This window comes from Empidonax traillii, unplaced genomic scaffold, assembly GCF_003031625.1.
Source record: "Empidonax traillii isolate 1590-97213 ecotype Southwest subspecies unplaced genomic scaffold, ASM303162v1 scaffold216:size1596308, whole genome shotgun sequence".
NCBI lineage: Eukaryota > Metazoa > Chordata > Aves > Passeriformes > Tyrannidae > Empidonax > Empidonax traillii.
This window is the reverse complement of record NW_020955409.1, coordinates 1091097-1114675: the sequence shown is the minus strand read 5'-3', so window position 1 is coordinate 1114675 and position 23579 is coordinate 1091097. Positions and strand designations below refer to the sequence as shown.

At 35.7% G+C, this 23579-nt stretch overlaps 1 long non-coding RNA gene across 1 annotated transcript in view; it reads left to right on the top strand.

The window, feature by feature from the left end:
• Nucleotides 1-3443, top strand: part of LOC114059307 — a 4269-nt gene extending 826 nt beyond the window's left edge. Inside the window, exons 2-3 of the long non-coding RNA XR_003571638.1 lie at nucleotides 1330-1448; nucleotides 2991-3443. This is a non-coding gene — a long non-coding RNA (uncharacterized LOC114059307). The remainder of the gene's footprint in view (nucleotides 1-1329; nucleotides 1449-2990) is intronic.
• The last annotated feature ends 20136 nt before the right edge of the window (nucleotides 3444-23579 follow it).

Genomic DNA, 23579 nt, shown 5'->3' with positions numbered 1-23579 from the left:
TGTGACTCCCCCCCTCTTCCTGGCTGCCCCCCTCCCCGATGCACACAGACGCCCACACGCGCTCAGACGCGACACGGCATTTGTCCTCCTGATCGGGTGAGATCAAGTAGGGAGAGGGATCACAAATGTAATCGTCTGTAATAAATAAAATAGCCCGAGATGCTGATGATATATAGAGGGGAAATAGGAGCTTGTGTCCTTAAAGGGAACATCTGATAAGGCCACCGAAGTGGCATCTTGCGTGTGGGAAGGAATCCGTCTTGCTGACAATCGCAGCCGGCTGTACGTGGGGAAATCCTAAAGCAGCCTGGGAGCTTCCCCGGCTCTTTTCATCCCCCCAAGCTCCCGATACTCTGCAGCGGGGCTTTGTTGTCGTTGTTGTAGTTGTTGATTGGAAAGACAGGGGTCATCGCTAAAATATGCAGATGTAATTAATGGCTGGTTTATCTGCATGTCTTGGCTAAGCCCGGCTTCTGTCGTCGGCAGCCGAACTCGCGTCCACACTTGGCGCTTTCAGGCCACGATGATTTCGTTTTCGCAGTTTAGGAATTGCGGTGGCTCTCACTGGAAAATTACTCCTGGGATCCCTGTTTAAAAACAGACTGCTTACGCATCCATACCTCTCTATATGTTAACAAATGCATATTACTTGTTACTATTTGCACGCACACAAATGAAAAAGAAGTTGCAGAAAGAAAAGAAATCGTGTTGACTTGAAAGTAACATATTCATAATAATACGTGGAAAAGGTTAAATACAGTAAACATGACAGCAAATTCGAAAGCAGGGTAAAAGCAAGGACAGAACCCCCACATGCAGCAGTTAAAGCCATTTGACAGAAAGGAGAAACTAACTCAAGAACTCCACCAAGGGACAAACAGCTGAAATGACAACACTGCAGCACGGAGCCCGCGGTGACCTCTCATCTCTCTAAAGTGTCTTGCTGATCTGGTACAATTCTGTTGTGACCTCTTCACTCCCTTTCTTACCACAACCGCCCTCTGTCCGCCTCAGAGCTGCCTTAGTTCCTTGCAGTGAATATACTGGGAGGCCGGCTGAGTTACAGGGAGTATTGACACTTGGCCAGTGTCTTTCACAGCTTTGAAAACATGCTTGCTGTGTAGTAGCATGTAATAGGCAGCACTGATTAAATTATTCATTGCAGCAACAGCCTTTCTGATGGACGTTAAAACTTAAGAGTTTAAATAAGGAAACCACGGATTCACTTTTAAGCAGATAAAACCCACATCTGTGCTTATTTAACTGAATGCTGGCTAAGCATGAAACCAGTTACTTTGTTTAAATCCTCTCTCTTTTCCTCTCTTTCAGAATTTTGAGCTAGATAATACACCATAAAAGTTACTGACAGAGCAGAATTAATCTGTGTTGGATAACAGTGGTTAAATCTCACATGATTATAATTGCTCATTCTTAAAGTCATATCTGAGGTCTGTTCAAAATGAAAGGTTCTTGGATAGGCATGATTCCATCAGCATTTCTGATTTCTCACATTTATAAAGAATTATGGTAATTAATATTTAGCCAAAGGGGTAGTGATTCTGTTTACTAAGATTTTTGCAGTGTATATATATTTCTTGCAAATCACAATTAATAACTTTGAGGTTTTATCTTTCTTCCATTTGTTCTTGACATTATTCTATAGAATTTGTTATGAAAGGTCTTTTTCAGACTCTTTTTTTTCCCCAGATGTTGACAAAAAAAAATCTAACTATTCAAAATCATGCAGAAATGACAGACAGAATATGCTTAAAATCAGAAGGAAAAATTAATGAAAGGTCTTAAAAAAAGCATATGAATTTTTATGAGGGGAGGCAGATTTTTGCTAGATTTATGCTTCATATGCAACTATTGACTTTCCTGGATTTGCAGGGTTATAAAGGAGTGCTGTACCCAGCCCCATTACTTTATAGATTTATTTTTAAATAAAATAGTCTTCAGTTTCCTCAAATGCAAAGTAAATTGTAGAAAAAATTAGAGTTTGTATGAATTCCTATAAAAATATAGAGAAATTATGAATAATTACTAGGTATTTTTCATAAACAGATACAATGGATAGGCATGGGAGGGGAGGCATTCAAGGGAGATAATTAAAGCTGGATATCCTTTAAGTGAAATGTATAAGAACCAGGTAGCATTGACAAAGAGAGAAAAATGTGTTCAGTGTCACTGAGAATACTAAATGGGTACAGTTGATATGCATATGGATTCACTAGCAGAGAATACCAGTTACTTTGGGAAATAATGTGTTTTTTTTTTTTTTTTTTTTTTTATACATAATGTTTCCAAGGTGGATCTCAGTAGTGAGCACACTGAAGGTCCTAAAGTGCTTTGTAAATTATTCCTGTGAGATAAAAGGAAGTGCAATGACCTGCTCAGTCACCTAGGAAAGCCAGTAACAAATGGCTCTTTCCAGATTATATTAGTCAGATCACAGTTTTGCACTTCTGTATTTTTTTAATATATATTCTGGATTCACCTCATGATTTGTCTTTGCATACGTGGCAATCGTTTCTGCTTGATTTGGTGGACTGGTGGAAAGTCAAAGAAGCTCATTCTGAAGAGAGTATAAAACAAGTTTGTGTTCCAGAGAACTACATATACAAAGAAATGTCTTGTGTCATGAAATTTGATGAATAGCAGTAAAATATACTAAACTGTTACAGATACATTGAAATACAGTTATTTTCAAGCTCAAGCTCCCACTTACTTCTGTCAGATATGCTTTATATACTGAACTGAGTACACAGACTTTGTAAAACCATTTTGCCTTTACACACTCTTGAAGACTTCTCAACATAATTTTTCAGTTCTATGCTCTACACTTTATTTATTTTGGGATGCTAAAAATATTTTTTCTGTGAATTACAGTTTTCTTCATTTTTAAATGAAAATCACTAGATCATAAAATATTTTGTTCAATATTCCTAGTTCATCCTGTGCAATTTTAATTTATTTTTATTATAATTCAGGAGAGCATAAAAGATCTGGCAAATCTTCATGAATCTACTGTATCAGCTGCCTGTTGAGCAGAAGAGAAAATATCCAAGCAAGATGGCAACTCTGCTGAGTTCTGAAGAAGAACCTTTGATATCATAATTCAAACACTGTTATGGATAATTGAATTCTGTGATGCTCTATGCCTTTGTGTATGTTAATACCAATATATGTTATTGACTATACCTAAACCGAAACTTATAAATCTACATATATAAATACTTACTTATTTGGGAGCTTTAATGTTTCTGTCTAATTTATCAAAAACAATTACTTCTGTCTGGCTGAAATAAGAGTCATATAAATACACAGTTTTTCTAAATTAGGGAAATAAATATGGTGGCAAAGGAAGTAATTTAGAATAGGACCAAGCTGTTGGTTGCTTTTTGGACAGGCTATTTGGTTTTGTTCTGCAATGATTAAAAGTGTTTTACTAGGTATTTTATAATGTTAAAACTTGCCGTTTCTTTTCATATGAAAAGTGCAGCATTAGAATCCTTAGAGATTGTATTGCTATAAGCCTTATTTAGCTGTAGAGTGCAGAAGCAGACAATGTTTTTCTTTAATCCATTGTTTGACTATGGAGGGCATGACTATTCACTGAAAAAAAGGAAGGGCTATTAACCTGCTATCACCTACTGTTAATGGTGAGCAAAAGAAAGTGTGCAGAGATGGAGTCCCTTGAACATTTTCCTGAACTAGATTAAAACATAAACATATGTACCCATGCCTGTACTGCACAGGTCTAGCAAAGATCTTTGGCATTTAGCCAAAATGAGAATTAGAGGCACCCTAAAACAGGATCCTTTAGTCACCAATAGAAGTAGCCAAATACATTTTAGGCTGTAAAACACTGGTGGTAAAATACTAGCTGTAAAACACATATGGTGGTACTGATCAGCTGGTCCTCCGATCAACTTTGCTTCTGAAATGTTTTGTATTGTTATCTTAATTCTCCAAAATAAGAGTGAAGGATCTGTAGTCACCCTTCCTGTTGAGAAGTATACATAGCCTGGTTCTGAAATCATTTGTTCACCTGCTGCCTCACTTGCACTTTTTGCCATGCACAGAGAGTCATAGTTTTATGTCTGCTTTAGCTGTTTTGCAAAGTTTCTTCACATAATTACATTTTCAGCTTCCTTTATAAGAGTAATAAGTACTGTACAGAGGGGGGTTTTATGACCTACAATATATCTAGAGGAAGAGAGGTACTGATAAGTTTCCACATATTTCATCTTCTGATAGAAGGCTGACATATCTTCCAGTTCATTCATTCTGTGAGATGATTAAAAAGTTGCTCTTCAACAAACTAAACCTCATCCAGGGCTCAGCAGGAAATAACTGCAATCTAAGCACATTAAAGAACAGACAGGGCAAACCAAAGTATACCTCTTTCTTTCCCTCTTAACATCATGGGGAAAAGAGAAAAGCAGTCTAATATTGTGATAAAACTGCAAGCCTGCAGCAGCTGGTTGATGGGTAAGGATATAGAACCTAATCCAAAGCATACAGAACTCAATGGAAGCACTTTGACTAAATAAGCTTTGCATTAGACACCTAGTGAGTGAATGATGTTTAAAGCATTCATGTAGATCTTAAGCAGATGAGTGAAGAAGAAAATGATGTGCGTTTGAATCAAAATAAATTCCATTAAACCACTGGGTGTAAATGTTATTTTGCCTGACCTCAGAGATCATGTTTATGACTCAGAATAAACTGGCATTCTTCAGTGCTGAGTCCTGTCCTCCACTAGTGCAAGCACTCGTGTTGCATAAAAAGCATATCTTTGAAATATATATGTTTATATATATGTAAAACTCTTATGTTGATACTAATCTCAAAGTTCAATACATGATAAACATCTGCAGGCTCTTTTTATCCATACATGTGTTTAGTGAGGGCATTTCTCTCATCTTAGGGTGTTTTTTTTGAAGAATAATACAGGATTTTTCAATTTCCTTTCATGAGTTAAGTTCTGCATTCCTGACATCATGCTGATAAACTTCCCCTTCATCTCTACTCCATTTTTAATGACTTTTTCAGTGAATCTTTCGTTAGTATGGAGGACAGAAATTGTTCTACCTCATGAGGTAGTGTTAAACACCACTTTCTTTAACCCAGAAATAACTTTTTCAGTACTCCCTATTAGCATTTTTCATAGCTACATCATGTTTTGGTGGCTGATAGTCCTTCTCAAGTAGATTGGCTGCATCTTTATTTTTGGCTGATGGACTCACAGTTTAAAGCTGAAAATATAGTTATATTGCTCTTTTGTACTATTAAGTTTAATCTCATTTCTATTATAGAAGTCATCAAGGTCATCTGATTCTTCCTATATGTTTTGATCATTTCGTGGTTCTTAGACTTGCTTTACCAACAAATTTCAGCAGCATGCTCCAAGGTTTTGTGATCTGGGCTTTAATTTAAATATCAAAAAGATCTACGGCAAGACAGCCCAGGAAGAACCCCCTAGCAGTTTCCATTTGATGATGCAAACACCTAACACAGTCTGTTGTCCTCTCCTGATTAGTCAGTTCTTTATGTTCTCAGTCTTAAGTAATTCTTTTCATATCAGATGGTGTCAAAAACTGTTTTGAAATCCAGATAGGTGAGATCTTCTTTTGCTTTCCTTAGAAGATAAATTATTAAAGAAAGATGTTGATAAAAGGTATTATCTACTCTTTGAAATATTTGGATAGATTTTATTAAGTTTGCTTTGTACTTCTTTGTACTCTGTACTTCTGTACTTGTATGAAGAATAATTCCCCTGTATTTGGCACTGGTGAGGCTAAATGTTGAGTCCTGTGTCCAGTTCTGGGCTCCTCATTACAAGAAAGACACTGAGGTGTCAGCTGGAGTGAGTCCTGAGAAGGGCAACGAAGCTGGTGAAGGGACTAGAGGTAAGTCACATGAGGAGCGGCTGAGGAAGCTGAGGTTGTTTAGCCTGCAGAAGAGGAGGCTCAGAGGTGACCTTATTGCTCTCTACAACTACATGAAAGATGGTTGTAGGAAGGTGGGGGTCAGCCTCTTCTTCCAGGTAGCTACTGACAGGACAAGAGCACATAGACTCAAGCTGCACCAGGGGAGGTTCAGGTTGGACATCAGAAAGAATTTCTTCACAGAAAGTTTTGTTAAAAATTGGAATGGACTGCCCAGGAAGGTAGTGGAGTAACCATCCCTGGAGGTGTTCAAGAAACAACTGGATATGACATTTAGTGCCACGGTCTAGTTGACAAGGTGGCAATCAGTCAAAGGTTGGACTTTATGATCTCAGAGATCTTTTCCAACCTAAATGATTCTGTAATTCTGTGCTATTACTCATTTTTTTGCTTCAGAATTCATTTTAATGCTTTACATTCTAAAATCATCTAAAAAAGCATATTGAAACATCTATTTATTTCTTCTGCTTCCTTTTCAAATGTAGGCAGGCCATTTGCTATTTTCCATAAATGATCATCCTGATATACTTACTAAAAATCCTTGTTCTAGACTCTTTAGATATATATATTATTTTTTTCAGGATTCTGCAGTGAAAGTTAAGTAGACTCTTGCTTTGAATATTTTCTAGTGTTTGAATTAATTTCATTTAAGATATGCTCTTCTTCTGTAACTCTGCTTTCGTTGATCATTTTCCTCATTTCAGTATTGCAATCCTTGTTGAAACCTGAAACACTGTGTAAGCTTTTGGGTATTTCCAGGTAAATAATTAGAATTTTACTGATATTGCATGTTCTGCAAAAGTGAAGCCATTGCTTAGCAATTTTTTTGTTAAGACTTGAAGGTTTACATTTGACACTTCCTTAAAGAGTACAAGGACTTACACTATTTACACTATTTACATATTCTGCTATTTTACCACTGCATGTCTGCATGTCTTTCTTGTCTACATACTGCCTACATATCATCTACATTATTATCTGCGAATTCATTAATTTACATATCTGAATGCTTTATATGAAAAGAAGGGGAATGAAAGTGAAGATAAGTAGATCACTGCAGAACAAAAGAAGCTATATTTGACCAAAAGGAATTTAGAACTTTCAAAGAGTTGAATAATGCATAGGTAGAAAACAGGATGAAGAAACTGAAAACATGCATGGGTTTTGTATTTTACAAGACCAGAGCTATCCAGAATGTCAAAGGTCAATCCAAATTATGAGAGTCACTACCAGTTGCCAGATGTTATCGAGCTGAATATACAGATAGTGTACATACATACATATATAAATATATAAAGTCCTTGATGAACAAAAAAAAAAAAAATCCAAAAACTAGAATAAATCATTCTATGAAGATTCTTCTATCAAATACTTTAGAGAAGTTTAGAGAAATAGATGAGAACAAGAAGACTAGAAATAGAATAGGTGAAGGTTTTTAATTATGTGAAAAAATACGATGAAAATTTTATAAGGGAGAAACGAGAAAGAGCAGATTTCACAAAGCTGATGGCATTCCAATTTTAATTTTAAAACTATACATCAACACAGCTGTGTGAAGCTACTTCTTAACTAAGTTATTAGGCTTTTATTTATTAACTTTTTTTTTTTTTTTGAAAACATTTTGGTATTTTTGTATTAAACTTCTATTTTTTTTCTCTCATGGGAGATTCCATGACTCATAGTGTAATTTAAAGAGGATATATTTAATTTACTTCAGTTCCAAGAAGTTCATGAACACAAAGCAGTGAGAAGAAAACTTTTTTAGTTTCATCTTATATGTCATTTGTGGAAGAAGTTATTGACTTAAGTTGGTATTATTACTCCTCTGAAAGTTATAAGTAAGAATGATAACTGTCATGATTTCATGACACTTCAAATAATATATCCCCTTTTTTGGTTGCTTATTAGTTTACTGAACTTTAGCATATAACTTCTTTCCAAGTCTGAAGCTATATTTAAATTTTTGAAAAAGTCAGACTGATTCAGTGATATCTGATAATAATACTCATGATGAAATTTATAGACGAGCTTATTTAATTTTTTTCAGCACTTTTATACATTTCACTATGAACTTGAGCTTTTAAGAGGCTAACTTTTGGGAGTCTTTGTCTTATGATTAAAATCTATCCACCCAAGTTTGTTCAAATAGCAACGCACTAAAATACTGCATTTTATGTAAGTAAAACTTTACATTTTTTAGAGAATAAATTCCCCAAATATTTTAGTCACATTTTGTGTAGCCCAACATGTGGTTAACTAATACTTTTTGACAATTTCAGCTCTTTGCCCAGAAATTACAATACTCCAACATTATGTGACCTCTCTTTTGGGACATAACAATGCGAAGCAGGAAGCTGCCATGTTTGAACACAGAGGGATGGAAGTTAGATCTGGAGACAAGAGGATGAATAAGGGTTATTGACTGTTCTAGGTATCAATGAAGTAAAAAAAAACTGTGAAATTTACTATAAAATTATCCCACTTATGCTCTTTCTAAACGGTGATAACATTTAGTTGTTGAAAACACAACAGCTTATTTGGAAGATAAAAAGGATACAGTCCTGATGACCAGCCATGTAAGTATCATTAATACAGCATATGATTAAACTTTTGTTGTGTTTTCAGTTTGTTTGTTTGGGTTTTGGCTGGGAAATGATCTAGCAAAAAAAATTAATATAAACCCCTCCAAACTAATATCAAGAACACTGTTTATATTGCCAAATATGAAAACTATACACAATATGACACTCAGAAAAAAATTAGAATAATACTGTCAGCAGACCCTTAATTCAGTGATTCCAATCTAATTACATGTTCACATATTCTTTCTCCACTGAATTTCAATTTGAAATAAAAATAAATTCAACTGAATAAATTAAAATACATAAATAATTTTTAATACATTAATACATATTTTTATGTAATAACTGTGGCAGGATAGGCCCACCCTGAAAAAATCTAAAATCCAATCAAGTTATCAACTGCTGGCGCCAGAGTGTTGTCTTGGTGTTAAGTCATGCTAAAACCATGATGGTCCACCAAACATTGAATACTCACCCTGCTTTTGAAGCAGGACTTGACAGGTAAGCTAGCATGTGGGCTTGTAAATCTGTGACTACTGTCACTTCATAACTATAAAAGCCCAGTCCAACTTCCATAGGGCAGATTCTTCCACATACTTCCTTGAAGTGTGGAGCACCTCCCACGAAGCAGGGAGACTTCATGGTTACTCCCCAGGGGTTGAGAGAGAGAGAGAGAGAGAGAGCTGCCTCCTCTCTTGTATGGTGAGTTACATCAACCTCTACTTATTATTTCTTTTACTAGCTTCAATGCAATTGCTTTAATATAGTTTCTTTGTTACAGTGCACTGTATACTTTGTTGTACAGTGTTCCACTAGTAGATTTTTTAGCTTTTACACTGTGTAGTAAATCTGATTAAGGTCTTTTGTTTGTTAATTTGTCATAATAAATAACTCATTTATATAAGTATATCTGTTTTGCCATCATTAAAACCTGTTTTGCCATCCCCTGCAGGACAAGGTGATTTAATCATACCTCTATAATTCCTTTAAATTTAAACCATTAACACAGTCCGAGGCTTATACAGGATTCAGCTGCACCTCAGCCCTTCTCTGAGAAGAGATTTAGAAAGCAAGGTGCTTTCTGCACCTTGAGACTCACCAGCAAGGCTTTGCTATCTAGTAATTTTGTTTAAGCCTTCCACTTGCCCAGGACAATTATACAGAATAAATGTGTAAGATTGGATTTAATAAGAAAGTTATTTGATTTTAAATTTATTTGATGTTCAGTATTAGTCTCAAGGCATTATTTACTGCACACTGCTCAAAGAGCATCCTGGACACAGAATTATAAATGGAACTTTTTATGATAGATATCACTGCATTATCTAAAAAAATTAAAAAGTTCATTTAATTTGTGCAGAATTGTATTATACCATGGATTATCATGAGTCCAGTATTAAAAATGGGAAGGTACTACAGAGATGCAGGTCAAAAATATCCACAGATTTAGGATATCTGAGTGTTTAAGGTCCACATTTTTGTGGAGTGCTTAGAATTACATGGCTTTTATATGTGCTATCCAAAACTCTCACTGACATGAAGTGTGTCTGGAGACGCTCACTGCAAAACAGTCTCATGATTTCAGGTAAGAACTCAGATGAAATCACAGTCAAAATATCTTGTTCTGTGACAATATCATGGGGGAACTCAATGCTGGAAGTGAGTGCTAGTTTCCAGCCTTAAAATAAAACATTCTAACACTGTGAAACACCTTTTTTTGCCTTGATTTAATTTCAGAGAAGTTCAGTTCTGTACAATGAAGAAAGTAGGAACCTTGAGTGGAAAAAATATGACTTTAATGAAGGACTATGTCAGACTTCACAAGTACAACTGTGTGTAACCACCAGGTAGATCCCACTTATAGCTTCATTTCATCATTTTCTAACTATGAAATGAACATTAAATTTTTTGACCCCAATGATGTCCTTTTAATACAATTATGTGGCATATAATAATTTCCATTGCAGACAGAGGACAGCAAAGATGCCTGTCTCTACAAAATGAAATATGCTGAGGTATAAAATGCTTTGGAGAAGAAGGAACTGGGGTGTGGGGAAGAACTCTTGAATAAGCATAAATGGGAGATGCACAGATGGTAGAAGTTCCCAAATGTTCTATTATTCTCTCTGGGCATCTTTTGCTATGTAAGTGTGATAACATTTGTTAGAAGGCATGATTAAGGCTTTCTGGTCTTCACGGATGGAATGTAATTTAGTGGAAGGACTTGGAAGATTCAGACATGAAATGTAATCCATGACAGGAATTAGAAAGGATTGGGTTCTGAGAGGTGACATAGATATAACAATAACTAAATATTGTTCTGTAATCCTATCTGTGAAAGAAAAGACCTGAGTTCCCTTCATCCAGGGATATCTCTGCTTTTCTCAATGAAATGTGCAACACAAAACATACTAGCAGTTCAGAAAACTTAAAAGTCATATTGTCAATTCAGTAGCCTATTAGGCTACAGAATTAAGGAAAATTCTGTCCCTCTTTTCCCTGCAGGGAAGTCCCTCACAGCAAGCCTCCTGTCCACTATGCTTTATATGTCAGGTAGGAAGAAAGCCCCTTGACAACATAGGACAGTAAACTTCAGAAAGGAAGTAAACTTCCATTTCCCTCAACTTCCACTTGAGGGATATGGAAGAAAGTCATAACAGATAAACTGATTTACCTGGACCCTCTTTCAGAGATTCCTACATAACATATATACGTATGCTTGTATGTATATATTTTAAAAAATCTAGTATAATATAAATAAATAAATATGTATATGTGTATGTGATGATAGCAAGAAAACACTTGACAAATAGCTGCTGCCATGCAAAATTTCATAAACTGCAAGAGTTGTCAATAGGACATCAGAGTTATTTATCAGCCATGTACAGAATATGGTCAATCTTTTCAGGTTCATCAGTAGAAAGACTTGGAGTTTAGGCTGCTGCTTTTTTTTTTTTCCTGTTATATGTAATTTAAAAGCAGAAATAGTTTTTTAGAAAATAGTTTTAGTTTTAAGAAACAAGAAGAATTAGATGTCAACTAAATGATTTTAGAATGCAGACATCATTACTGATCTTCAGTCATGGTGGAAGTTTAAAGTCTGAGACTGAGAACAGCCCATGTAATAGTGCTCTCTCACCACAGAAGCACTCTCATGAAAACCTCCATTCAAGGCTGCTGTCACATCTGACTTGTGGATTCAAAAAAAATGGACTCTAGGCCAGAGTGAGGACTAATCAGTCATGAAATACTGTTTTAAAAATAATATTTGCTCTTCCTAGAGGGAAAAGAAAGCTGCTAAATATTAACCTCTTGCCTTATGATTACAACAGTAAGATTTCTCTTAGTGATTCTTCATTAAATCTAGTTACAAACTGGAGAGAGACAAAAATATTCCAATGTTGTACTCTTTTTTTTTGGACTTGAGATATATTTATGGAAAAAAAAAAAGAACATACCTTTCTAAAACAAAGGACAGATTTTCATTTTAAAGAAGGTTGTCAGGAAGCCAAACTCTCATATTTCATGTTCAAGTATATTGTGCTCAAAATCTCACCTGCTTGTAGCCTGTTCTTGGTAAGGCGTTTAGTTTGACTGTCTGGCCTCCTTCAGTGTTTTGTTTCCCAGAGCTGCCTCTCCTCTACAAAAATATCTGTGCCAATTTAAGGCATTTTGAAGTCAATCGGTTGTAAATGTAAGCTTGTACTATGGGACTTCGCTTTAATGTGGTTAATGAATATGTTCCCTTGACTTTTAAATGGACTGGTGCCCCAGCACATTTTCAAAATTACACCATTTGAAGACATTTCCACTTATAATGGGGCTTAAATCTTATTTCCCTCAATATCTGCACTCAGTCTATTTTAAGGCTTCTCTGAAAAAAAGAAAAAATCTATCTCAGCTGCTGTTCCTGCTCTTAATGCTTTCCTAGTAACAGTAAGTGCAGAAACCAACTGATGCCTCACTCTGATGCACAGAAACAATATGCAGACACTGTACTATCCTCCATTCCTGGCTGAAGAGCTCTGTGCTACCATTTCATATTATCTACACACACAGCTGCTGTTCCATGTGTCTGCTAAAGCTTCATGCCTCTCTGTAGTCTGTGAGACTTCACATTTTTCCTGTAGGAACTTAGAGTGAGACTGGTAAAGACTCCCTTAATTGCAAGCTACTGCAGATCCTAATTGGGGAAAAAAAGCACATCACCTGAAATAGACCTGAAATAATAGTTCAGACACAGTCCTGGATGAGTGGAAGGAAGAAAAATAGAAGGGGCTATAAAGAAGGTGAGAAAAGAGGTGGAAGTTGTACTGTTTGATTGTGTCCTTCACTTGCTGAGTCAGCAGGAGCCAAGAGCTCTGCAGGGGCACATTTAGCCTTCACATTTCTCCACAGAAACCCCATCTGGCCAACTAAATTGCCAGCAATTGAGAAGCCATGCAGGAAGCTGTATCCAGCTATTCTCATTCAGTGTGAAGGTTACTGTGTTGTGGAGGTAGTAGAAGAGGAAATAAGGAAAACATTGCAAGACTGTACCTCCCACACACAGTAAAGGAAAACATCAAATATGAATTGAATTTGGGGTGTTCACTGCTGTACTTTTTAGACATATATAGGCAGTCTGAGAAATATTGCTTCTATTTTAGAAAGATCCATCAGGCAAATTTGGGAGGAAAAATCATCATGCAAAAAAAAAAAAAGTTCAAGGAAATTCAATCGTCAAATTTTAGGATTTGTATTTGAATTTCACAATCAAAAGCTTTTACTTTTAATCTTTTTATCAGGCTGTTGGAAAGAAATTTCTTGGAGCTCTACTGGGCCTTTGCAAGGATGACTGACTTCAACCTCCATTTAAAAGGCAAAAAAAACCTTTTACGTTATTCCTTCTCTGGGACTCTTAAAATGCAGTGTTCATTTAGATGCAAGTACTGAACTAAGATATAAACCAAAGACAAATATAAAAACATTGCATAAAATAATCCAATAATTCATGTGGAGAAAGCTCCAGAAGAATGCATTAGCTACTGGTTTATGTGCTGTAGAACAGCAGTTGCACTTTAGCCTTTTAGTTCGGTGTTTCCCAATGAGTGAGGCTGCTCTCGCTAGAGAAATGTGCTGGCACTATAAAGGTGAGGCACAGAACAGAGTACAATCCAATGAATGTACTAACTTAGGCTCTATGCCCAGACTGGCACTGCCAGTAGTACCAAACTGAAGAAAAAGAAGATGATCAAGTACAGCACTGTGAAAAAAAAGGGAAATGGGGGAGAAAAGGACAACAGATTCCAGAAAAGCTTGGTCTCTCTGCTCACAATAAAATATGTTAAATAAGCCAATATCCCTTGTTGCATAACTTCTTCAGTTCCCTGATGCTAGCTGTAGCTTGGTGTCAGCAGGTTGTGTTATCCTGGTGAGCTGAGTTACTCTCAGGTGACTGGGTCTCTTGATAGTGCTTTATTGATCAAGTCTTCATGTGGTCTAAGCAGTTTATAAAGGCATCAGTATTCAGGTTTCAGCATGGAATGAGTGATCTTTCAGATTCAAAATTGCCAGTCCTTTGTGTTTTATGTGAAGTATTTGAGTTTCAGGAGAACTTAAATTTTAATTTCAGATTAATTTTTTCTTTCACTGATTGAACCTCATTTTCTATAAGCCTTGCAGAGCTTTGACAACTGGGCACAAAAAGTTTCCCAGGAGCAAATTAACCAGTTGTTTATAAGAACACGTACCACCCCATGAGTTTTCTAAGTCATCAGTTCCCAGCCAAAAAGTCTGGAGATATGTGTCACATCAGCAGTGAAGCAGAGAGCAGAACAGAAACTAATAAACTTCCCTCAAGAATAACAATTTACTTCATTCTATTAATGAGCAGTTGAAGCTAGATATCAATTTTTTCTACTACCTTTCATCTACTAAACTGCTACTTAGGCCAGATTTCTATTACTCTCAGTCAATATTACAATTTTAAAAAGGTGTACATAAAATGTTCCTCTTCTTTTTTTGTTTTTTCCCTCAGAAAAGATAAATAAATGGACACTTAACTACATCCTTCCTAGCAATATAGAAATACTGATGAATGCTAAGTCAAGTTACAGTGAATACTGAAGAAAGTGTTACAGAAGTTGACTTGCTGCTAAAAGGAAGCAGAAAAAGTAGATTTATTAGGCTTCTTCTAAATTGTACTTTATTATGAATCAGATTTTAATACAGAGAGTATTTATGTAATTCTCTGCAAAGATCATTTATTATGGCTATATGTCTAAAAAATTACCCCTGCACCCATAAACTGCAGTACTAATTTTACTAAATTTCTGTCCAGAATTGGTAATGAATACAAATTTAGGTGTATTCAGTCAGTGTGCTTGCAAAAATTGTCTACCAAACCACAATCAACTTAGGCAACTAGAATCACTGGCCTTTAAATATTGAGTCTTAATATATATGTTCTCTTTTGACTTTTTGCAATGTAGTAACTGCGCATATTTAAAACAGTATTTTGGTCCATTGCACTTTTGGGCTACCTTTTGAAGTATTCAGGACATGTCAGCCATAATTAGGTTTTCTTCTGCTTCCTTCTGCCAATTTAACACATTGCTCTTTTACTGTAAAGATGGCTTTCCACAATCACATCTGTACCATTTCCTTGCAAAACCTTTGGTGGCAGAAGGGGATCAATCACATGACCTTCGAGCAGAGCCCAAACCACAAAAGAGAAGCTTTTCTTTCTTTCCTTGCCATTAGGAGTTTGCATGTTATTCTAGTGAGTCCTGAAGGGCTTCCCTGGGAAAGCTAATGCAGACTGACTTTTTTCCAAGCCTCCTCTTGCTCACCGAAGGATGGTAGGAGCAAGCTTGTTCTGTGGGCTTCAATTCTATTCCTATTTCATCAACAGATGGCAGTAGAAAACTCCCTACTTACCTATAATAAGACCAAAGGCCTTACCAGTGACCCTAATAATGTCAAAGGAAGAAAAACCATCCAAACTGTGGCTGCATAAGTCTTATGTATAATGTGCTCTAAACTTTTCAGAGCACTGCAAAAGTCTTCTAAGGATTAATTTTGTGCTGAGCCTGAATGACCAGAACCAGCTATTGCTTTTGGAATTACTATCTTTCCTGTTACCTTCTTCTGTTTTTAAAAGATTCTTTTGTAGATGTTCTTTATTTTTCTAGTTGTGAAAAAATATTTGGAATGTAGATTATAGCCAATAACTTGCTTTCCCCACAGATAGAGTGCTGTGATGAAAAGTCAGTTCTCTTATCTCAGTAAAGATGTTTTCAAATGTTATCATTAGAGTGACAGAACAAGTAATTTAGTCAGTAAGTTTTTGATACATGCCTCACTAGATTTTGTCATTTCATTAATTCCTCCCCCTTTAAATCAAGTAGATGGTATAATAAACTTTGTGAATTCTTTATATAGATCAAAACATTAAGATGCATGGAATAGACAGTAGTTTCTTATTCCATTTTTTTAAAAGATGCTGGTATCTTGGCATTGCCAATCAAAGAAAAAAGATTACCATAAAAATTTCTTAGAGGCATTTTCTTGTGTAAAGTATAATAGTGGGTGTCTAATATAGGAAAACTCATAATATATAATTCTCTTTTAGCCTCAAGGCACATGAATAAGGCCTAGAGTTCCTGATTTCTATTTCCACCTCTTTCACTAACTTATCTTAAAAATTCTTTGCAGTTTACAATATTCCAGCATGTTTCTTATGGTGAGAGAAACTGATTTCAAAGGGAAGAAAGAAAGGGAGAAGAAATGTCTCTTTCAGGCACTGCTGGAGGGAGTGGCTGTAATGGAAATGTGTGAATTTGCTGAGCCAATGATTTAAACTGAGGTAGGTTTGAGTCAAATCTTCAAGATGTAAACACTGATTTCAGTTCAATTTAGTGAGTGTATTTTCTTAGAGTAAACTTTAAACATTGACCATGTGTTGGCTGTATGAGGGTGTGTACTTGGCAAAGGAAAGTGTATGTCCTAGAAGCAGTGCAGAACATTTTGCCTTTGCATGCTGTTCTACACAGAAATGTTGGGGGAAAGCCAGCATAGTGTCAAAGCCATAAAGATTGAAACCTCATTTTCTTTTTTTTTTGATTTTNGAGAAACCTACCATACATTTTGGTTGCATAGGCAGAAATACTTATTGATTTGTACTCCTCCCATCATTTGTTTTTACTATCTAAGTATTGTAAAGTTTTCCTATAAGTTCAGAAAGGAGATAAGTAGTATGGTAAGTATTCAATTTATTTCAAGTATATTTTGACAGTTTTTTAGTTATATAACTACTTTCAGGTTGTGTCATTTTCATATGAAGAATTGTGAAAAAAATGAAAGCAACATTAATTCTTTAGCTATAGGCATATATATTGATGTTGAACATGACACTATGTTATTCTTATGAAAAATACAACCCGTAGTATAAAAATGAGGTTTTGGTTCATGTATATCTACTTGGGTGAGGACATTGATAACAAATTTGTTATGTGTTAGCTATGTGTAAATATAAACCAATAATAAAAGATATAATTTAACAGATAAGTACTCATATCATAGAAATGGTTGCATAATCTTCATTTATTCCTATCCTGCTGTCTTTAATTTATTATCACATACATTTATTTCCAGACCCTGGATATTAAACACACTGTCAGAATTCTTAAGAAATTAATTCAGTGAAAGAACTGTGTGCTCAGATTGTTCAGCCTGTGTCCTCTGGCTTCCTATTCCGTGAATAGGTAAAGAAATTAGAGAATGAAACACTCATCGTGCATTCAATAAGGCTTTCTCATGGTAGTGTTACTATTTGGAAGATAGTAGCTTCCTTTGTAAATACCTTTGAGATACATTTTAATAAAATGTTACACAATATTATACATATGACACTGATATCTTTTATGTTCTAAACCGAAAACATTTTCAATATTCCATCAACAAGTGTATCTTCACTGGTAGCATGTTCTGGTTGAATATTGAACTGCTACACCTTTAGTTTTACTTACTTGTTTTGAGAAACTACCAGTGTATGTGCACAGCATAGAGCAGGCCAGATGTGGTGCAGATGTGCAGACAGACCTGTTGCAGTCTTATTCATACTGCCTATAGGCTTACTTTGGAGTAAATTATCCCCACCTGAAGTGTCCCTGAGAGAAAATTAGCTTTGACAGTTCAAAAGAGAGCCCAGGAGCAAGCTGACATACAAGCAGTGTGAACAGTCGATGAACTGCAGAGTGAAGTGAAATGGAGTGCTAACTTGCTTGACAGCATGCATCGGTGACTTAGATCACATGTAGCTTATCAACTGTATCTGTATGGCAGTGATGTCTGAGGAGACATTCCCTGAAATATCATTCTCATATCTTGAGTTAACTCCGCAAAGATTTCTGCACAAAGGTGTGCATACCATAACTAGTTATTTTTCTTTTATGTATACCTCCTCATTTTTTAAGACATTGTGCTGTCAATATCTTTCACTTCTCATATATTTACTCAACTTTTATGTCCAAAATATTTTCCTTTTCAATTTTCAATGCATGTCTGATACAACACAGAAAAAAATAAATGACAATTTACTTCTATTGTAAGTTATTACTTCCAGAATTTTCACACACTTGAGTAAAGTATTCATAGTCAGATTTGTGTTGTGCAATCAAAGTGGACTTTAATGCAGAATTTAAACTCCTACACTCAAAAAACACTTCAGAATGTCTGTATTAGCATTAGTTCATAATGGAGAAACTCTCATTTTGAATTAATAACTTTGAGGTGATCCTCAGTCTCTGGTAAGCTGCCTAAGAGGGAGAAGGAGGGTTTTGACCAGAAGGGCAGGAAGGAGCCCAAACCCTAAATTTCCGAACTGCCCTCTTTCTGAATTTGGCGTTTAGTTCCATGACTCTGGTATGAAATGAACTGAAAATTCAGGTCACTGGCAAAGTGTTTTGTCTACTGTTTTACAGAAATTGAGTGCTCTTGTTTAGGCCAGGAAACTTCTGCATACATGGCTGAACAGACTTTTTAGGAAATATGGGTCTGAGATGTAGGCCTTAATATCTCTTGGTTAGTTGAACCCTTTTCTGGATTTCTATGTAATTTGCTGTGCAAAACAGGACAATTAGCCCCTGTTTAAAAAGGCAAATTTTGTTCTGTTCACTAGGTTCTCTCAAGAGATGTCTGCTCTGATTGAACAAGACACCTAACATCTTGAAAAAGGAATGTGAGTTCAAATGCAAAATTGTACTGTTTCTCTGTTAGATAGCTTTAGATAGCTTTTTGTGTGGCCTCTGCTTAATTTTTTATTGTACAAAGGTGTTAAGCCTTTTAAATAATTGTAATGTAGTCGGAAATTTCTTTTTATGTACTGGGACTCCTAAAACTGATGCTCATGGTCGACTATGGTTTTCTCATACATTCTATTTTTGGTGTCTTTTATGCAAAGAACTGCATTCAAGAATGAAATTATAGCACCCTTCTACTGGAACATGGAAACACAGCCATCTGGCATGTATGTGTTTCATCATTTTGCCAATTTCTTTGCTACAGCCTATTTTTGTACTTGGGAGAACCTTCTTATACTTGGTCCTTTTGTCAGAGTGAAAAATTAATGCTGAAAAGCATACAGTCTATATTAAAAATATCTTCACAATCTAGACCCTGCTGAATGATTTGGTAAGGATTCCAAATTGCCTATGCTCACAGATTATTATATAATGAAATTTTGAAGAATTGCTGAATTTTTTGTCACCTGCATGATTTAATCAATTTCCCGGTATATTTTTTTCCACTGGATTTTTACAATGCAGAAAACTTGATGTCTCTAAGTGCATTTACTCAGTATCTGTATAAGTGTGTTTCTAATGGAAACACAAAGAAGAAGCAATAGAGTTGGGTTATGAAGAATCATACTATATAGCAATTGGATTTTGATAGATAGTCAAGAGATATTCTTCTCCAGGAGTGCAACTTCTTATGTTTTCTCTTTTCGCTTTCATTTTCATGGAATGAAAAGTTAATATGCAGTTTAAGATTCACTTTTGTGAAACAACACCACTCTGCAGTACTTCTAAAAATATTTCTGGTTATTCTACTTGCATTTAATAAAGAAACTCCATTTTTAGGTGTTAATTTAGTGCTAGTTGAGGCCACAACTCAGTAGATGGAAACAGGAACTGGTCTTTTTAAGCATACCAAGGGGATGTGTGTGGTTCTAGGAAGCCTTAATCCGTTTTGTGCCACCCTGGTAACATTCTTTGTGAGGACTGTTATTGGCAACTTCCAACAAGAAATTGAAGTCCTATTTTTCACTCTGATTCACCAGCTCTAGGCAGATGAAGATGATCCTGTTCATCTTCCATCTTTGCGTTCTAGAATGGGAAGCAGTTAAAGAATGTGCAACATCCACTTAATTTTGCATATTCTTGTATTCCTTTAAGTCTCCCTTACTACAGTGCATAGGCATCTCACTGAACTAAAAAAATCTAGCTCTTATATAGGGCCTTTTCAAAAAATCTCTAATTTTCAAAAGTAAGAAAGGCAAGGCAAGCTTAGGTCAGAAACTCTTCAGAAGAGGCATGAAAAAAGTACCAGCCTCTGAACTATTGCTCAGAAATTTGCTCCTGTCCACATTTTTAGTACATTTTAAGTACTTAATACTTTGTGACTGTGGTCACATGAACTATTATCTTTCTTCTACTCTGAAACTTTATTGTTAGAATTGACCATCTTTTCTGCACGTGAATTCAGAGAATTATGACACAGAGGTATAATAAGGGATGTTTGCATCTACCATTCCCTAGACAGGGAACAGATATCTGCTTCTCACTACAAATAAAGCACTATAACCTTGAAAAGCAAGTAGTGGAAACAAATTCTGAGAAATTCCAAAACACAGTGTCCAAAACCCCTGGTGTGTGAAAGCTCATTTGTATCATATCTGCATTCTCTGAGTTCTTAACTTCCTTTGCCAATTAATAATGTGAGGGGTTTGGAAGACTATTTAGCTACTATTTAGCTTGTCATTTATGCCAATAATTGGGAATTAAACCAAAGAATTATCTATAACATAGATTATAGTCGAAAGAGTCTATGCAGAAAGCAGCAGTCAGACTAATAGAAAATTGGTAAATTCTCTTGTATGTGAGGGTTTGGAAGAGAAATGATAACACCCATTATAGAAAGTAAGTAGTTTTTGAGACCCAGAAAAGAGTTTTTAAAAGATAAGAGGCTAGAGTTGATAAGGCTTTTTGGAACACATACCTATTTTTTTTGGTGACCAACAATCATTCCTTTTGCCTTCAGTATTGTGCAACTCTGGTAATTTTAGCAACATCTCATTGTCTCTGTAATTAGGAGTATGTACATATTTTCATTACAAGCAACATTTGCCAGACATAAAGGCTTTTGCTATTTCAAACTATGCAAGTGTTTTTTAAAGATGTAGTAGCTAACATCAGTGCCTAAACTCTTGATCATCCTACAAAATCCATGAAGACATTCAGGTCTGAATTGGAAATATATGCTGAAATACCACCCTGAATTGTCATGAATCGTCACCGAAAAAAAGTCAAAGTACTGGGGAAAACAAGAAAAAAAAATATTTTTAGCACCAGAATAGAACGCGCAATTTTGTTTTCATTTATTCTCTTCTCTGTTGAAGATTTTGTGTTCTGTATATACCTACTGCTACAATAATTTCAGTATCAATTCTATAACACCATAATAGATCACCAACTGGTCAGTCTTAATGCCTTTGAGACAAAGCAGCTCAGCAAGTCTGGCAAGTTATTTAAATTACATGTCATCAGAAGCTCTATAAGGATAAGTGAAACTGCCATTTTCTGATACCAATGGCAGCAGGTAAGCCTCTTGAGATTGTTTGAAAGATTTGTCAAAAATGTGCTTCCTCAAACAGTGAAAAATAATCCTTCACAGAAATTCCATAGGTGAACTAAATAAAAGCAGCATTTTGCTTGTAGTTTACCATGTTATGTAAGACATTCTTACATCTCTAACAATAGCAGCAATTATTGTATTATTATTAAAACATAAAAACTCTCATATTGGGTCAATCACACATTTAATACAGCGTTTATTTCCACTCCCATGACACCCTTTCCTCCTTTTTTCTCCTTCTAATTTTTCTTCTTTTTTCTTCTGCTGGCAGCTTGATCACATGTATCGATATAACTGTAAAAGTTACAATGTTCTTCAGCAAATTATTGTGGCTTTTAGTTTCTCTCTTTTATTAATATTTCATAATTGCTCTTACTAAATCAATAAACTTAAGCCGAAAGAGGTAATCATAATATCTGGAACCACTGTATTAAATAACCAGGATTCTGTTTTACTAACAATATGACTTTGATTAGCTGTAAGGATTACTGTACCATACTTCTGTTTTCAGTTTTCAAAATACTGTTTTTCATGTACTTTTGTGTTTGCTTGTAAGCAAGACACATACTGCACTTTCCAATCAAGAGAATAAAGGAAAATCAAAGAAATGCCCACCTTAGTGTGGTTAAAAAATACTACACTTATCACCCCCTGCATTTCTGATTGACAGTTCTTAAGACTAAGATTGACAACATGTAGGATGTAATGAGTGGGAAGACGACTGGAGTGTTCAGCTTATAAAAGAGAGGTCTGCCTTCACAATAGCACTTGAAGTTGTTGCAGTCATCTGTTACTGCATTTGAAGAAGATTATGATAAACTGTGTCTCTGGAAAAATCCCCAAATGGTGTAAATCCTTACTTTTTAAAATTATGGATCATATTTATGGATCCCCACATTCACCAAATTGCTTTTTCAGGACAGTGCTGTACTAATAATATTTTTCTTAAGAAGTTAATAGACAAAGAACAGGGGAAAAAGAGATAGTAATGGCCATTGAATGGCCAGTCACTTGAGACTATGCTCACAGTACTAAGTAAAAAACAGTGAACGGGTGAGCTCATGATGGTTAGACAGCCAGCCTCGTACAGCTTTACCTCTTGCTTTTGTGTTTTAGCCAAACTCTTAAGGCCGTGAGAGATAGCCTTTAATGTACAGGTCTGGCGGTTTGTTTGCCTAGCTAATGTAAAAACTATGTTGCACTTCCTAGAATAGCAATTTATATTAGGAAACTTAGAGGATCAGGGATTGGAAGTTTTGAGGTGTGACCTGCGGATCTGTGAAGTGCAACTGAGTGATTAGTCTGTGAGGATGATGTTGGAGGACTGTGTAGAATATATGGAGGGAAAACTGGTGGAAATCTGACAGATTTTAATCTGCATAGACTTCTGGGATCAGTTCATGAAGCAAAATGTCTCCAAAAGCCTAAGCAGGCTTTTTCTTGAAGAGAGATATTTGGAACAGTTTAAAGCATACCTAGGGAAAGAATTACCAGTTATGCAGGTGTAGATGATCAGAGATCTAGTTCTTAAGCAACCTCCCTCTTCTATTTATTAGGACAGATGGAACTGTAGATACCAGGAGTCAAGAGAGGGTTCTTTCCCCATTGTGCAAAGATTAAATTAGAATTGATTCATAGGCTAACAATGATAATGCACAATCCCCAAAAAAGTCACATCATGACTCAAAGACAGAGTTCTGTGTTCTCACACTTCTTTCCCACTCTCTTTTTCAGATAGAGAAATATGCCAGAATGCATCAGGCTTATATTTAGAGCAGATAACTTTGTGCAAATCCTATGTATTGGAGAGCTCTATACCATTTATGGTCAATTTTCTAGTTGACCATCCTCTATCCACCTGTAAAGAGTGTGAATCAGTGGCTCTGCAGAAGCTCCTTGCTTCTAATCTTGATAGCAGTTATAGAGGCAGCAAATGTAGGCAGTATGAATGCTGAGCAGCCTCATAATTCCTGGTGTAGGCACAAAGCCAGGATCACAATCTGGCTCTTCAAAACTTGACACATTCACAGAACACTGTAATACAGTATTGTTTATTTATAGAAATTTGGACATGTTTGAACTTTCCTACTTTTATATCAGAGGATAAAATCTGAAGATATCTCCTATGATCTGTAAGATGTGATGT